The sequence below is a fragment of the Polypterus senegalus genome, chromosome 6 (genome assembly GCF_016835505.1).
Source record: "Polypterus senegalus isolate Bchr_013 chromosome 6, ASM1683550v1, whole genome shotgun sequence".
NCBI classification, from domain to species: Eukaryota; Metazoa; Chordata; class Cladistia; order Polypteriformes; family Polypteridae; genus Polypterus; species Polypterus senegalus.
In genome coordinates, this window is record NC_053159.1 from 174,903,319 (window position 1) to 174,921,535 (window position 18,217).

The following is an 18,217-nucleotide window of genomic DNA, read 5'->3' on the forward strand; positions in this document are numbered from 1 at the left end:
CAAGTGCAAGACAGTTAAAGAACTATATTATACTATAAATATATAAATAAATAAATAGGTAAGTGAAATTAGATATGAATAATTTGGAATAAATAGAACTAAAGGGGACTGGGCGGTCCCGTGGCCTGGAACCCCTGCAGATTTTATTTTTTTCTCCAGCCGTCTGGAGTTTTCTTCTGTTTTTTTCTGTCCACCCTGGCCATCAGACCTTACTCCTATTCTATGTTAACTAATGTTGTCCTATTTTAATTTCTTATTTTGTCTTTTATTTTTCTTTTTTTCATTATGTAAAGCACTTTGAGCTACTTTTTGTATGAAAATGTGCTATATGTTGTTAAAGAATAACTAATAATAATAAAAAAAAACCAACAGTAGTAACAAATGTACTGCACATAAATAAGCTATAAGGAGCAGATTGGAGGACATCATGGCAGTTCAGATTCCAGACAGACAAGGGGTAGAAGCTGTCGCTGAACCTGGCATAACTAGTTACTATGCTACAGGACCTTCTGCCAGATGAACAAATAGATGCTGGGAGGAAAGGAAGTGGTTCTTCACAATGCTGTAGGCCTTTTGGGTGCAACCCTTTATAAAGATAATAATAATAATAATTCTTTGCATTCATATAGCGCTTTTCTCACTACTCAAAGCGCTCAGCAGTTGTAGGTTAAGGGCCTTGGACAAGGGCCCATCAGAGCAGAGTTCCTGATGGAGGATTGCAGGAATCGTGGGGCAGAGGGGTCCTTTCATCGGATTAGCGCTATTTCAACTGTGGAATGGCCAAATGAGGTAGACAGCTTGATGGATGAGGTCTCCAAGACTATAAACAAATCCAAATCATATTATGTGATATCATCTACTGTTAAATTCTACTCTGTATTTCAAAATTTTTTATTTTTATACTGTATTGAGGATTTGTTCTGTTCTGTGTTGTATTGACCCCCTTCTTTTTGACACCCACTGCATGCCCAGGGGTCTCTCTTTGAACTGCCTTTCCCGAAGTTTCTTCCATTTGTTACCTTCAAGGGTTTTTTTGGGAGTTTTTCTTTGTCTTCTTAGAGAGTCAAGGCTGGGGGGCTGTCAAAAGCACGGTCTGTTAAAGCCCATTGCGGCACTTCTTGTGTGATTTTGGGCTATACAAAAAAAAATTGTATTGTATTTACGGGATTCGAACCGGCAACCTTCCGATTGCCAGCGCAGATCCCAACCTCAGAGCCACCAGTCCACCTTTAAAGAAGGGCAGAGACGTCCCAATGATATTTTTTGTGGTGTTTACTATCCATTGTAGGTCTTTAAAGTCTAAAACACTGCAGTCCCCAAACCAGACAGTGATGCAGCTAGTCGGAGCGCCCCTGTAGAATGTGGTGAGAATGGGGGTAGTGGAGACGCCACTGTGGAAATTAAAACTTTACAGAAGCTCAAGAAAAATATACATTTTATAATAAACACTACTCCCAAAATGCAGAAAAGAAATTCTGGCTTGGATAATAAGAGAGCTGCTGCCATTTGATAAAAGGCTTGTAGGTGGGAGTAATATGTGGTCAGATCTGCCAAGTTGTGCCACAGGGTTACATTGAAAGGCATTTTAACATTTTAATAAAGCAGGCCTAGTTTGTTATGCCCACAAATGGAACATGCTGATTGAAACATGTTCCTTCCAAATTTCCCTGGTTGAAGTCACCACCCTCTTACGGTCAGAATGATTCATCATTATATTGTTTGTAACAGAGTGAATCATTTCTGTTGAGGTAATAAACTTTAAGAAGGATGATGTAACTTATCTCCCTCCCTAAGCAATAAATAGACAAATTCAGTTAGTATTTCAATGTCTGGATTACACATTTTCCAGGCTCCATCCCAGATGATTCGATGTGTTGGGTCTTGTGAACAGATGGGGCACCTACCCTTATTCCAGCATCACAGGCGCTGTATGGTTACTTGGTCAGATGGTGGCAGTGCACCACAGAATGAAAAAAAAAAATGGAAAAGAAAGCAGAGAAAAGGAAAGAATAGTAAAGATTGCAAATCCCTGAACAGTGTGATAATTCTATGCCTATGTAGTTTAAGAGTACAACTAAAATATGGTTATGAAAAAGCTTCATGAATTGTTTTTAACAGTTTTTTTGAAATGTTCCACAGTGTTTGCCCTGCGTATTTCTGTTGGTCAAGTATTCCAGATTTTTGGTGTGTGACGGCAAAATGCCACTTCACCGATTCTTTTAAGCTTGGCTCTTAGAATTATAAGCAGACCACCATTAGATGATCTAAGATTACGACTTGGAGTGTAGTGGGACAAGTCGAGTCAAGTTGGGGAGCATGCACTGGTACAGTGCCTTGCTGCACCCACTACACGGCAAAACAACTCGGGATCTCGGTTTGCCACCCCCCCAGGCAGACATGCGGCCCAGTACCGCTCTCCGGAAATGACCCTCTATCTGTCGCATCCAGGTGTTATGTGGGCAACCCCTTGGCCTGGTCCAGCCACTCGGGTCCTCAACAATGAGGATCTTATGAGCCGGCTCAACCTCTGGGAAACGCGCCACTTGTCCATAGGGCCGTAACTGATGCTCCCTCACAATAACAACAATAATAATAATAATAACAATAATGCTATAATAATGTAGTGGGACAGGCACTCTAAAATATAGACCATACACCATTAGTAGTATTTTAAAGTCAATTCTAAAGGACACTTGTAACGACTCTCAACCTGGTGTGATGTGCGCAGATTTTCTTTTTCTAGTTAAGATTCTTGCTGCTGCATTCTACACTGATGGCAAACAACTGATTTATTTCTTGGGTAGACCAGTGAAGCCATGAAGCAATTTTCAAGCATCTTGCAATGTTATAAAAGGTCTAAGGTCTTTTGCATGAAAAAATGCAGTCCTAGTAGTGCACAATGCAGTAATAACATCACTACTACCCGTTACTGTTTGGTCTTAATTTCTGGAAATATTTGTGTAGGAGGGTAGAGTTTAGGTTGGGCCAATTGGCTCATGCTGAATATCCGCCAACATTTTTCATCTTGGCACTAAACTCACCCTTTTGCCATGTATAGGCTATTCTGCTTGTTTCTAATTCTGTTTTTGCTGCGCCTGCTCTACTGTCAATGAAAGTATAACTGCTGCTAACAGGGAATATTAAGTCTTATCTTTTGTTTGAATCTGGCAGTACCATTCTGCCAAATGCTTTGCACTGTTATCATGTGTCATTTTCTTAAGTGCCATACCCTGCTGTGTTACATTTATCATTCTCCTTCTTGTCTACGTTCTCCCTTCAATGCCTTCCTACTTTACTGCAACGATATTGATTCTTAGGAGTGCAATCAAAAATAGTCACATCACAGCTATTTCATCAGGGGCTGCTGCAATACATGCAAGTGCAGGTTTTATTTTATCACCATTTTCACTCCATGTATTACAGCTGTGCCTTAACTCTTTCAGGGCTGATGTTGACTTTTGTCAAAAGGAGGAGTTGACGATGGTAATCGACTGTAAACTGTGACAAAACTAACCGTTATGGTTTAGTTGGACTCTCGTTGCTAGAAGGAAAGTGTTGACCGAGATTTCCTGCACTCCCAAGATAAGCAAGGTGCCAGCAATGGCAAAAATGGCACCGTCATCTGGCGAGAGATCAAAGCGAATGTGTAAAGCAAAACACCCCATGGACGACGCTTTGCCAATTATCTCTGAACTGGACTATGACTTGTCAGATTTTGATACAAGTGATCGAAAACGAATGCGAGGTTCCAGCTTCAGTTGACTGGTCCTCAGCCAATCATTATACTGACAACGTTCGCCAGGGAGGACTGCCACTTAACAATGATAAGATGTAGAAACCAAACTGCAGTGCACTGACACTTTGTCCCAGCCACACAAAGACAGCCTGGCAGATTATTAAAGATTATTGAATGTTGGGCAAAAATGGCAAATTTATTAATTTAAAATTAAACAGTGCAGAAAGGGAAGGTGTCTCAATATTTTTTTAATCTACTGTGTGTGTGTGTATATATATATATATATATATATATATATACAGTAATCCTCGCTATATCGCGCTTCGACTTTCGCGGCTTCACTCAATCGCGGATTTTAAATGTAAGCACGTCTAAATATATATCACGGATTCTTCGCTGGTTCGCCGCTTTCTGCGGACAATGGGTCTTTTAATTTAGGTTACATGCTTGCTCAGTTTGATTGCCCAGTTGATTTCATACAAGGGACGCTATTGGCGGATGGCTTAGAAGCTACCCAATCAGAGCATGTATTACATATTAACTAAAACTCCTCAATGCTAAAAGATATGCTTCCCGCGTGGCGCTTGTTTTGTTTGCGTCTCTCTGTCTCTCTCACTCTCTCTGCCTGACGAAGGGGTGTAAGCAGAGGGGGCTGTTTACACAGTGGCTGTTTGCCTAGAAGATAGGATGCTCCTCTACAAAATGCCGCTTTATCGCGGTGCTTCTGTATACTTAAAAGTATGTATTGATTTTTTGTTTGCTTTTCTTAGCGAGCGCTCTCTCTGACATTATCTGCTCTTCACGATGCTCCTTTGAAGATATGTTTGCATTCTTTTAATTGTGAGAAAGAACTGCCATCTCTGTCTTGTAATGAAGCACAGTTTAAACGTTTGACTAAAGGGTGTTATTTCATGTCTAGAGGGCTCTAATAATGTTAACAGTGTGGGAGAGTTTATAAGGGCTTAAAATATATAAAAATAACCATACAAACATATGGTTTCTACTTGGAAATTCATTTATCGCGCAGAGTCTGGAACGGATTAACCGCGATAAACGAGGGTTGACTGTATATATATATATATATATATATATATATATATATATATATATATATATATTGTGGACGAAGGTTTCAGACCCGACAGCAGGTGCGGTTATAAAGCAGCTTTATTTTTCAGAGTCATGGTGAGAAGAGTTTCAGAAAAGCAGACAATCAAATGTACATGACAGCGTCAGGGCTCTTCTGAACCCCGTCTGTTGGGTGGGGTCCAGTTTTATACCCTAGAATGCGTGATTTAATATCATTATAAAATGTAACAGTCAACACTTTATTATACACAATCCTTGAGCCCCTTCAACGCCCCTTATGCAACTTGATTTCTTGGCTCCTTTTGTTATGGCGCTCAGATGTAAGCTAAGAGAAAACGTGATAAGGCAGACTCATGTGTGGAATGCTCAGACCTTGAGTCCTTTGCACAAATATTTTCTGTTTGCTAAAACAAAGCATGCTATTACATGGTTTTGTAGAGCTTACTTCCTAGACATGAATTAGTACAAGGGAACGAAGAGAACATTCATCTTCCACAATATATATATATATATATATATATATATATATATATATATATATATATATATATAGTATACACACACGTGCACACACGCTGTGCCTGGGAAAAAAAAAAACACTATTTTTGAGATGTATCATGTCGCATATTGGGTGGTAGTGTGGGGCAGTAAATATTGCTGATACCTACAGATCCAGCATCCTGGGTTAAAATCCTTCTCCCATTCATTGTCTGTGTGAACTCTGGATGCCCTGCCCTCTCTATCTGCACAGAGCATTCACTGTGCGTGTGTGTGTATATATATATATATATATATATACAGTGTATATATATATATATATATATATATATATATATATATGGCAGCTGCCTGAGTTGCAGCGGTGCCTCGGACTTCCCCAGAGCTTCATGGGAGTTGGAGTTCTGTGAAGCTCTGTGGGGTTCCGCAGGTGCCACCAGGGGGTGCTGCAACAGGAGCAGCTGGCCCCTTTTGGGCACTGGTTTCACCGCACCCGAAAGTGCAGCTGGATGTCGGCAATCAACCACCTGGAGCACTTCTTGGTGCCCAATAAAAGGAGGCAGGAACCACCATTCAGTGGCCAGAGTCGGGGGGAAGGAGCACAAAGCTGTGGAGGAGTGGTGGTGGAAGAGAAAGGAGTGTTTTGGTGTTGTGTTCAGTGCATAGGACTGTGTTGTGGCTGGAGGGATTACGGGGAAGATGTGCCCTTCAGCTGAAGAAAAATAAATAGTTTATTTATTTTACCCGTGCCTCCGTGTCAATCTGTGTCGGGTCGAGCACTATAAAGCATCCTTCTTACAATATATATATATATACTGTATAGTGACGTGTGAGTCCCTGTCTTGCACCCTAAAGCACAAGGCTGAGTCTCAGTACTTTAGCAAAACCAGTTTTATTCAGCTTGAAACAGGAACAGCACGGTTATTTATTGTAGCCGGATCTACCACTCTCCTATACACAGACACTGCAGTTAGGCAGGGTCATGGCCCCATAATACTGTTCCTGCATTTATAATGTTCCTTGTATCACCCATCGATGACCGTTTTCGTGGTGAGCCTCTGCAGCGCTGGGAGCCTACGGTTGCCCTGGCAACAGAGAAGCTGTCTTCCACAGATGTGCCAATTGCACTTCAGGACGCTCTTCAGTGTGTCGTCCTGTTGGGGGAGTCCCAAAAGAGTTTAGAAACCTTACTATATATATATATATATATATATATATATATATATATATATATATATATATATATATATAGTAAAGAAATGCAAATTAAACAGATAAGAGTTAGGGTCTCTGGGGAATTTCCAGTTAATGTCTGAACAGTACTTAAAGTTAAAAAAAATAAAAAATAAATAAAAATAGGTGCTATACGCTGTCCTTAGAAAGTTAAAAATAGCTCCTCTGGTTAGGAGCCCTGTCATCCTCAGAGTTTGAATACTGACTTCTAGTGAGCTCTCCATTTAAATAGTGGTGAGACAAGAACTTTATGGGGCTTGTGGAGTGGAAGTGGCAGTGATATCAGACATTCTCTGATGGCTTCTCCTTCATTCTCCAGATATATAATTATAATAATTCTATACTTTTAGAAAATGCAGTTATTAAAATTTCTCAAAAATAATTTTCACTTTAAAAATGTTGCAAGTTCTTTCTAAATAAAAAAACTATTAAATTACTACTTCATCATGAACTGTTGTATTTACATTATATTACACCTGTCTTTTATTACTCTTTCATTATCTTCAATTCTCAGTCCCTTGATGTTCTTTTTTGCTTTCCTGCAATGTCTACCAGCTTTTCTCTGATTATAGTCAATGGATAGAAGAAGCACTTCTTGATGAATATTGTGTAGTTGTGTCCATCATATATAACATGCAAGTAATGAGGCAAGTACATTCATTGTGCATACCTGATTGTATTGTGATTAAGGAAATGGACTAAAAACCCCAGGGTTACCAGTTAAAATCACACCAGTGGCACCCAGTATGATTAGAATCAAGGCCCTTAACCTGCCTGCATGTGAATACAACAAAAATAGAAGTGAACTATATTTTCAGTTCTTAAGTAATAAATTCCAAATTGGGCCTGCTTAAATTACAATGCTAGTGTTTCTAACAAGCTTGACTTTTTTTCTTTCTGTTTAAGGAATCCTCCTCCCACTTTACGTCATCCAGGAAACTGGTGCCGAGGCTATAGCCACTTCATTGCACAGTGAGTAGCTCATCTTGTGACCCTTTGAAAATTTACAATGGAAACATGTAGAGTATACTTAGCCGCTGACAGAGGTTTCCTCCTCGATGTGATAACGTAAGAATAAAACTAATGTGAGAGAGAAAACATTCAGCCAGTACCAGATATTATACTGTTCAAATCATAATTACTTCAGCAGTTGTGAGTATCTCTAGAAAGTACCATCTGCCATAGTGGTACACTTGAAAAGCTCCCTCCCTAATGGTTTACTTCCAGTTTTAAATAGGTTATAAATAGTGTGTTAACCTCATTTTCTAAGACGTAGGAGTGTGCTGCTGATGTTTGTCATTCCTACACATCTAATGCATTTATAATTGAATGCAAGTCCTGAATTTTATTGTACATTTTTTGTTTTGAGTTGGCCAATCTGTTGCTCTTTATTTTGTATGGTGCCTGTTTTATTGAGTAAAGATCATGTGACATTTTACAAAACAGTTTATATTGCAGTGATTCAGTCTTTGTTTATAGTAATGTATCTGTTTTCTTACCTAGCTGCAATCACTTTTTGTGTGTCCTTAGAATACTTATTAAAGTTCTTCACACAAAACGCATCATGTTATGCTCGGAGTGGCCTGTTTGTCTATAATTTAAATTGTTTCAAGTATTGGCCACTAGATGGGGAAAATCCCTTAGGAACAAGAAACTCAAAGTTCCAGCCTTGGTGTGTTCTGCAGGTGATAATATTGACTATTAAAGCCATAAGACAATTTTCCCCTTTTACATTACCTTTAATAATCCTAACTACTGTATAGTTTTTCAAAATGTTCTGTCGAAGTGGATATGAATAAATGGTATCCTCCCCATGAGTAAAGAGTAATTGAAGAGCTCCATCAGACTCCTTCTGCGGTAGCGTGTTGACAGCTAAAGCAAAAAACACAGCTCAAGGCTCAATACTAAAGAGTTTTCTATTAAGCCAAAATGTACAGCCTTCATGAAATGAACACATTCATGAAAAACACAACATTGCTGTCCAGTGCCTCCGTATACAGTATGTGCAAAAGTCATGAGGCTCTGGGCTTATCCATATTGGAAAATAAACCAAAGTCTCTACTCTTGAAAATGGAGTCTTTCTTCCTTTAAACCAATTTTAAAGTGTTTGTGCATTCATTACTTTTCCTCTGTCTCACACATATTTTATTACCTGCTTTGGTTGTCCAAGGGAATAACAGGTTGTGACGCCAATTTTCAAGTACAAACAAAAAACGATTTCACATGATTGCATGAAATTAACAACAAAGTACTGCCTCTTATGGGCTCTTATGCGTTAAATGGTTCGACCTGTGAAGGAGCTCCGTCTAGTTGGCTGCTCGGTGAAGAAGTGACATCTCCTCCCAGGTGGTCGTGCTTTTGCTGCCCAGAGACTGGAAGGGGTGGAGTCAGTTGCCCCTGCTGGGTGGTTTCTCTACACTGTGGAGGGAAGGGAAGACAACACAATTTAGTGATAGTGCCCCCTTGTTGGGCTGTGGTGGAATTACATACTTGGGAGGAACCTGGAGGGGAGACCCTCTGACACGCATGAATGACACTATCCTTTTCTCTACTTCTCAAAAGAAGGTAAGATTTAACTAATGATTATTATGCCTAGTTAAACAATGAACTAGTGGGCACACATTGTTGGGTTCCATTTATGTTAAACAGTTTCTGGAACATAAGAAATGTGACAAACAAGAGGAGATCATTCAGTACTTCAAGAGCGATTGTTTAGCTTGATAGCTAAGCTGTCCCAACATCTCATCCAGATTCTTCTTAAAGGTTGTCAAGGTTTCTGCTTCAACTCCATGTCTACTTTGTTTTCCTGTGTGTTTAAACAAACCTGTGTCTGTGTGTGTACTAATTCTGCCATTAGTAATTTGTTAAATTTATACTTGAGAACTCTGTACCATGAGGGGTTTCTTTTTGAGAGCCCCCCAGCCTTAACTCCACATTGGGACTTCTTAGCCATTAACTTAACAAACAGGCATGATGGACTGAATGGTCTCCTCTTGTTTGTCAGTTTCTTATGTTTCTCTTTTTATAGGGAGTTATTGATACTGATTTTTTGTTAGTAACGGTCATTTTGTGTTAATATTTATTTTTAAATGCTAATTATTGAAGATATGTAAAAAGATGATCAGCTATGGCATCCCCTAGTGGGATCAGCCAAAAGACAAAGAAGAAGAAATGCTAATTATTGGATGCTGCTTTATTGAATATACTTTCAAAAATATTATGTTTAATAATATTAGACAATCTTTCAGACCCTCCACCACTAACACACATCAGTCGATGTCATTTTCACTTGAATTGTAATCTGCTGTGTATAAAGCTACTGACTCACCATAAGCTTCTTTGGGCTCTGTTTTTAACTCTGTTGTTGCTGTTAAAAAGCTCATATTTAATGGAGTCTACTAATACATGTAATTGCATTCTATTATTGCTATTACTTTTGAATAGGACTCGTTGCAAAACTGTCTCTCTATTATAAAAATAAAAATCCTTGGGAGTGACATGAGGGAGACAAGACGTGATCTTCTCGGAAGATACTTTGATGTCCCGTGAGACAAAAGGACAACTGCTGTACAGGCTTTTAAATGATCGACGTGCAGTGCGACAAGCAGAACACACAGCTCGCCAGCAGCAGCAAGCCAGCAGATGATCCAACTGCATCTCCTTAGCGTGCGTTCAGATCTCCGCCCCCCCCCTTCACAACGCAAGCAGAAGAGACGCGTTGTAGCAAAAGGACAGCTGCTGTACAGGCTTTTAAATGATCGACGTGCAGTGCGACAAGCAGAACACGCAGCTTAGCAGCAGCAGCAACAAGAAGACAGCAGCTGATCCAACTACATCTCTTTAGTGCGCTGTCAGCCCCCCTAACAACGCGAGCAGCGTTATACATCCTGCGAGAAAGAGATTTAACCACGCCCGGGACCGGAAATAAAGGACAAAGAGTAGATGAAAAAGTAGAACATCATAAAGAATTAAAAAATATTGACGTGGTACACATGTACAGCAGGTTAGCGACAATTGAAGAATGAAAATGCCAACGTCTCAAAAAAAGGATAGGAAAGATCGCATTAGCTCAAACAAATGGAAATTATTACTCTGTCAAATAATCAATCAATCAATCAACATTTATTTATATAGCACATATTCATACAAAAAAATGTAGCTCAAAGTGCTTTACAAAATGAATAGAAAAATAGAAGACACAATAAAAAATAAACATAAGTCAACATTAATTAACATAGAATAAGAGTAAGGTCCGATGGCCAGGGTGGACAGAAAAAACAAAAAAAAAACTCCAAAGGCTGGAGAAAAAAATTAAATCTGTAGGGGTTCCAGACCAAGAGACCGCCCAGTCCCCTCTGGTCAATCTACCTAACATAAGTCAAACAGTCCTCTTTGTATTTAGGGTTTTCATGGAAGGACCTGATGATGATGATGGTCATGTAGACTTCTGGCTTTCAGTCCATCAATGTTGGTGCATCATGATGCTTTGAGTAGGTGGTGGTGGCAGGCCGCCACTACAAAGAAACCGGAAAAAGAAACAGAAGAGAGAGTAGGGGTCAGTACGGATTTTATAGCCACCATGAATAGTTATTATGAAGAATTGAACATACAGAGTATCAGTATTAAGTTAAAGTGAAGTTATAAAAAGGCCATGTTAAAGTAATGTGTTTTCAGCAGTGTTTTAAAGTGCTGTACTCTATTAGCCTGGCGAATTCCTATTGGCAGGCTATTCCAGATTTTAGGTGCATAACAGCAGAAGGCCGCCTGCCTCACCACTTCATTTAAGTTTAGCTTTTGGAATTATAAGGAGACACTCATTTGAAGATCTAAGGTTACGATTTGGAATATAACGCGTCAGGCATTCCGATATATAAGATGGAGCGAGATTATTTAAGGCTTTATAAACCATAAGCAGAATTTTAAAGTCAATCCTGAATGACACAGGCAACCAGTGTAGTGACATCAAAACTGGAGAAATGTGTTCGGATTTTCTTTTCCCAGTTAGGATTCTAGCAGCTGCATTCTGCACTCGTTGCAAATGATTTATGTCTTTTTTGGGTAGTCCTGAGAGGGAGTGCGTTACAGTAATCTAGTCTACTGAAAACAAAAGCGTGAACTAATTTCTCTGCATCTTTCAATGATATAAGAGGTCTAACTTTTGCTATGTTTCTTAAGTGAAAAAATGCTGTCCTAGTGGTCTGATGAATATGTGATTTAAAATTCAGATTACAGTCAACGGTTACTCCTAAATTTTTTACTTCCGTCTTAACTTTTAATTCCTAGTGCATCAAGTTTATTTCTGATAACCTCACTGAATCCATTATTGCCAATTACTAAAATTTCAGTTTTCTCTTAATATAAATAAGAATAAATAATGAAACAGTGAAAAGAGATTGAATATAATCAATCAATCAACATTTATTTATATAGCACATATTCATACAAAAAAAATGTAGCTCAAAGTGCTTTACAAAATGAATAGAAAAATAGAAGACACAATAAAAAATAAACATAAGTCAACATTAATTAACATAGAATAAGGTCAGATGGCTAGGGTGGACAGAAAAAACAAAAAAAAACTCCAAAGGCTGGAGAAAAAAATTAAATCTGTAGGGGTTCCAGACCACGAGACCGCCCAGTCCCCTCTGGTCATTCTACCTAACATTAGTCAAACAGTCCTCTTTGTATTTAGGGTTTTCATGGAAGGACCTGATGATGATGGTCATGTAGACTTCTGGCTTTCAGTCCATCAATGTTGGTGCATCATGATGCTTTGAGTAGGTGGTGGTGGCGCAGTTCGGATTTAAACTTTAAAACAGAGACTTGTAGATTGTCTAATTCGTGTTGCCAGCGAGAATTAAAAGATTCCAAAAACGTTGTTGCAGTATGAAGTCCCGTAAGACGGTGACTTTGGCCATTAGATTCTTTCAAGTCATGCCCTACTTACAACTATTTTCAAACAAGGTCATCTAACCTCAGTCTTGTAAATGCTTTTGTCAGACACACTTCCTGCACTCTCAGCTCTTATAAATTTTATCAGGACAATAATTGTATGCGTTCTAGATGACACGTCAACGACAAATTGAAGAAGAAAGAGCATGGACAAACATTCGAGAAAGTCGTTTCATTTACTAGAGAAAAAGAAATGATATTCACTCACAGGAGGTTATACGTTGTTTTGTCACGATGTAAGTCCAAACACGAAATCAAAATTCAATGCGATCTTGAAGAAAAGTTAATTTCAAATATTGTTTTTACTAAAGTTTTAAAGAAAAAGTGAAAATAATGCACATGTAACAATTCCCATGATAATAACAATCTCTTTAAATTGTATATCCGGTTAACCAAACCCGGGGGTGGGCGAAGCCCCCTAGTTTAATAAACAATAATGTACTAAATGAATCTTGGATGAAGTACTGTAAATTAAAAATGTAAAATACTCCAACTTTCATATCAGTTAAATTAGTCACTTAAGCACATGAATGTTAGACTATGCAAGGTACTGGTACTTTTTCTAAAGGTGTGAATATGAAATTATACTTTCTATGGTTACCTAATAAAGGTGTGCTTTATGTAATGTAAGAAGCTATAACTTGGCCTTTGGCCTTCAGTAGTGTAGCGATGGTAAATGTGCAAATTAGTCAGTCTTACCCAAATATATGAACTGTGACTTTTGGATTAATAAAATCTTTGTTTAGGGACATTTGGCCATTCTTTGCAATCCCTGGTTGTGCTTTTACTTCTTCTTTGCCAAGTTCCACATTGAAATTAACATTATTTTTTTTCACTGTTTATAATGAAAACATCAGACTCTACAGCTGCAAAACCTTTTGCCATTAGAGATAATTGCCTCATTTATTTGTGTTAGTTGTGCATTTGTCACTGCACAGAGCCTGTCAGCTTTGTTGTGATAAATTAAAAACAATAGCAGCATAAAATCTACTCCATCTATTACCCATATGTTTAAAGGACTCTTTTTTTTAATGCATCTGCCAGTTTTGTGTGATGAGTGTCCATGAGACTAGTAATTTCATTATCTCATTTTTTTCCGTATGTTAGTGGTCATTTCGCTGCAAAGTCTGTGTGATTTATGGGATGAGATGCCGTCTCAGTCAGCCTGCCACACACTTGCTTAACACTTTTAAATGGACAAGAGCCCTAGAGGTTTAACTTTGAAAGATTCTGCTAGTGAGTTGGCAGCAGTTTAGTGTCTAACAAGCATCATTATGTAAGTCATTACTACTTTAGGATCTGCCCATCTGTATTTGTCTTAAGTACTAAGAATTATCTATTCCACTTTATTATGCTGATAATTAATATTTAGGCCCCATAGTCTTGACTACAAAAGGAGTCTTTACCATAGCACCATGTCCTGCCTCACATTATTTTACATTGTTTCTAATCACAGGTGCAGCATTACGGGGTGGCCTGGTCCCCCTCAATGGATACAATAAAAAATAAATCTTCTTCAAAAGATGTTTAGGCCACTGCTAATGTAAACATGTTAATAATTAACATATACAATAATTAAATTCATCCACCCTAAGCAACATTTTCTTGCACATCATGTACTCTTAAAAGAGAGAAACATTCTGTACTACATAAATTATGGATTAGCTTACAGTTTCAAATGTAACCTGAGAGACGAGACTTCAACCTGTTTATATTTTGTTTTCAGTGTTTTCCTCTTTAAAATGTCATATAGCCACTCCTGTCAGCAAACATTAGGGTAGTCCCGTCAGTTCTGTGATTCAAATTCAAAGAGTTAGTTGCCAGACTGAGGAGCAGAAACGACAAGGTAGTCTTCTCTGAAGTTCTGCCTGTGCCATGTGCCAGTCCAGGTACTGAGGAGATTAAAAGGCTTAATGCGTGGCTCAAATGTTGGTGCAGGGCAGAAGGGTATAGGTTGATGGGGCATTGGGACTCCTTTTGGAAAAGATGGGATCTGTTCCTCCACGATGGGTTACATCTGAACCAGAGGGGCACCAATGTGTTGGTGAGGTGTATGAGTAGGCTAGTCGAAGGTTGTTTAAAGCAGGGAATGGGGGACCAGGGAGTTCAGAACAGGCCAAGTTTAGATCTCTTCATGGAGGAACACACAACAGTGTAGAGATAAAAATGCATAGAAATGTAAATTCTAGCCCAACATTTAAATGTAGAAGGAGTAACACATTTAAAATAGCTTGCCTTAATGCTAGAAGTATCAAAACTAATGCAAGTTGGAGCTGTATGTAGCAGAGCATAATTATGATATTATAGCAATAATGGAAAACTGGCTAAATAACAAAGATGGGGATGAATGTAACATAGAGGGATGCACATTTCTAGGAAGAAAGTGTTTATTTTGTCACAGGTATAATAAGCAGATAAAGTAAACACACTTTTCTGTCATTTCAATATCATTAATGGGACTTGTGTACTTTTTCATAATTTTATACTTTTAAACATGTTATTGTGAGATTTCATAGGTTATGTTATAACTTTGTATTAATAACATTTTATGATATGAGACTTGGAACATGATGTAAACACATAGGAGTATGGGTATGACTGTCCATCCATCCATCCATCCATCCTCTTCCGCTTATCCGAGGTCGGGTCGCGAGGGCAGCAGCTTAAGCAGAGATGCCCAGACTTCCCTCTCCCCGGCCACTTCTTCCAGCTCTTCCGGGAGAATCCCATGCGTTCCCAGGCCAGCCGGGAGACATAGTCCCTCCAGCGTGTCCTGGGTCTTCCCCGGGACCTCCTCCCGGTTGGACGTGCCCGGAACACCTCACCAGGGAGGCGTCCAGGAGGCATCCTGATCAGATGCCCGAGCCACCTCATCTGACTCCTCTCGATGCGGAGGAGCAGCGGCTCTACTCTGAGCCCCTCCCGGATGACTGAGCTTCTCACCCTATCTTTAAGGGAAAGTCCAGACACCCTGCGGAGGAAACTCATTTCAGCCGCTTGTATTCGCGATCTCGTTCGTATGACTGTTAAAGTTAAATTTATTTAGTTGTTTGCTTAATTTCAATGATAGAATATCAGTTTCTTCTAGCTAATCAGAGTATGGTGTAGTCGTTTACCCCCTGTAAATGAATATGAAATAGTGCTTTCCTAACTATATCTGTATACAGAGTGTTGATTAAGTCTCACTGCTAGCATGAACTGTTAAATTAGTTTTCAGTTTGCAGACAGGAGATGACATTCAGTTTTCTGACTGTGCTTATGTGCTATAGATAGATAGATAGATAGATAGATACTTAGATACTTTATTAATCCCAAGGGGAAATTCACATACTCCAGCAGCAGCATACTGATAAAGAACAATATTAAATTAAAGAGTAATAAAAATGCATGTAAAAGCAGACAATATCTTTAAATAATGTTAGCGTTTACCCCCGTGGGTGGAATTGAAGAGTCGCATAGTGTGGGGTCTCCTCAGTCTGTCAGTGGAGCAGGATGGTGACAGCAGTCTGTCTCTGAAGCTGCTCTTCTGTCTGGAGATGATCCTGTTCAGTGGATGCAGTGGATTCTTCATGATTGACAGGAGCCTGCTCAGCGCCCGTCACTCTGCTACAGATGTCAAACTGTTCAGCTCCATGCCTACAATAGAGCCTGCCTTCCTCGCCAGTTTGTCCAGGTCGTGAGGCGTCTTTCATCTTTATGCTGCCCCCCCAGCACACCACCGCGTAGATGAGGGCACTCACCACAACCGTCTGGTAGAACATCTGCAGCATCTTATTACAGATGTTGAAGGACGCCAACCTTCTAAGGAAGTATAGTCGGCTCTGACCTCTTCTAAGGAAGTATAGTATGCTCTGACCTTTCTTACACAGAGCAGAGCAATGAAACAAAATATAAAAGCCTTAGACAGGACTTTTCTTAAACAATATCTTTTAATTTCTTTAATGACAATTTTTTTTTTTTTTGCTTTGAATTTTTACTAAAATTTAAAAATGAAGATGTTTGGTCTGTGGAATTATTTGAACATGTGTCACACTTTTGCCAGGACTACCCTATAAAGCAAACTGTAGAATTAAAAGCTACATAACTTTGGTGACCCTGTAGTTAGGATATAGCGGGTTGGATAATGGATGGATAACTTTGGTTATTTAAGACAAATTGAGTTACTTTTTTCATCAGAAAACTACCATCGGAAGACTTTGAACTTAAAGCTACCATCTGAGGGACTCATTAATGAAAGAACAATAACCGAGCTCCTGGGAGGTGGTGCGCTCTTCTGTTTATGCATGATCGGAGCTGAAAACAAAGTTGCTGTACCTGAATTTAAGAGACTGTGATAGAATATAAAGGCGTTGCAGATGATTGCTTATGTGTTTGCCTAAGACAGGGAAGCTTCACTCATCTTTGTTGGTGGTACGTCTCGATTGTGATGTAGCTGTTGCTAAGAAGTGGCTTGCCTCGAAATGCATTGCCGTCCACTTGTGCTGTTATAAAGATGTCCCAGCAGCGCTCGAGTGAAGTTACTTGGAGTGATCTGAGTACAAACTCTTAAAAGCCAGAGAATGTGCTTAAGGATCTTAAAGATCATACAAAGAAAAAGCAAGATCAGCTTTCTGATCTTATGACTAAAATCGAAAGCCTTAATGACAGTCCTGCAAATTTTACCAAGAGAGTGCAGCTGTTTGAAAATTATTGCGATACACATGGTCATGTCGAAGATCTGAATGGAAGGATATTATTGAAAAACAGAAACAAACGTTGGCAGCCAACTCCAAGACTTGGAACGAATTTGGTCTTGCTACAATGGCATGGCTTGATGACACAAATAAGTTTTTAATAAGTCAACCTAATGAACAGCTTGCTAATCAGTTCAGTGAGTTACAACTTCAAGATCGAGAGCCTCACTAGTCTCTCTTTTGAAGCTCGTTGTCAACAATAAATGCGGCTTGTCATTCCAGTTAAGCACTGCAACACAAGCACCTTCATTGGCAGTCTTGCTTGAATGGTCAGAACTTGACAGAATTCTTCTAAAGCTTCAACAGCTCGAGTTTAAAATAGGCAGGAGCAATCAACAACTAACGAAGGGGGCAAACACTAAGAGCTTTGGACATGATCTGTTGGACATGCGTCAGCTCATACAGAATCAAACCGAAAGTCAGAAAGCAGTCACTGAAGTTGCTAGGATGTTAGCTCAGCAAAGAGATAAGCAAAATGAATCTCCTGTACTGCATACCAAAGTTCCACACAGACAGGTCTCTTTATATTCAGGTGACCCATTGGCTTACTCAAACTTCATCAGGGCTTTTGATCATACTGTAGGCAATGTGTTAGAGAACCCTCAAGATAAGATAGATTATTGAATCCAGTATACCAGAGGCTGTGGTTAAAGGCTGTGCCAGGCCAGGTTAGGCTACAGAGAAGCCGGAAAGCTACTTGGCAGTTATTATGGCGATCAGATACACATAGATGACGCATATCTAGACAAAGCACTGAAATGGCCTCAAATCAGCAGTTCTAAACCTGTGGGGCGTGCCCCCCTAAGGGGGCGCAAAGATATGAACAAAAGAACACAAGAATCGAAAATATGAAAAATACATCTATTGAAACCAAAACAAATTAACTTAAACTACATTCTGATACTAGAAAAACAAATATAGAGTTAGATAAATGTCGATAATAAAACTTGTATTGGTGTATTGGCAGCAAAAAATA

General features: G+C 39.1%; 1 protein-coding gene across 1 annotated transcript in view; it reads left to right on the forward strand.

Moving 5' to 3' along the window:
- myo3b (myosin IIIB) overlaps positions 1-18,217 on the forward strand; it is a 524,448-nt gene that overhangs the window by 37,688 nt on the left and 468,543 nt on the right. Inside the window, exon 2 of the mRNA XM_039757595.1 lies at positions 7,463-7,528. The gene's annotated coding sequence lies outside the window, so the exon portion shown is untranslated. The remainder of the gene's footprint in view (positions 1-7,462; positions 7,529-18,217) is intronic.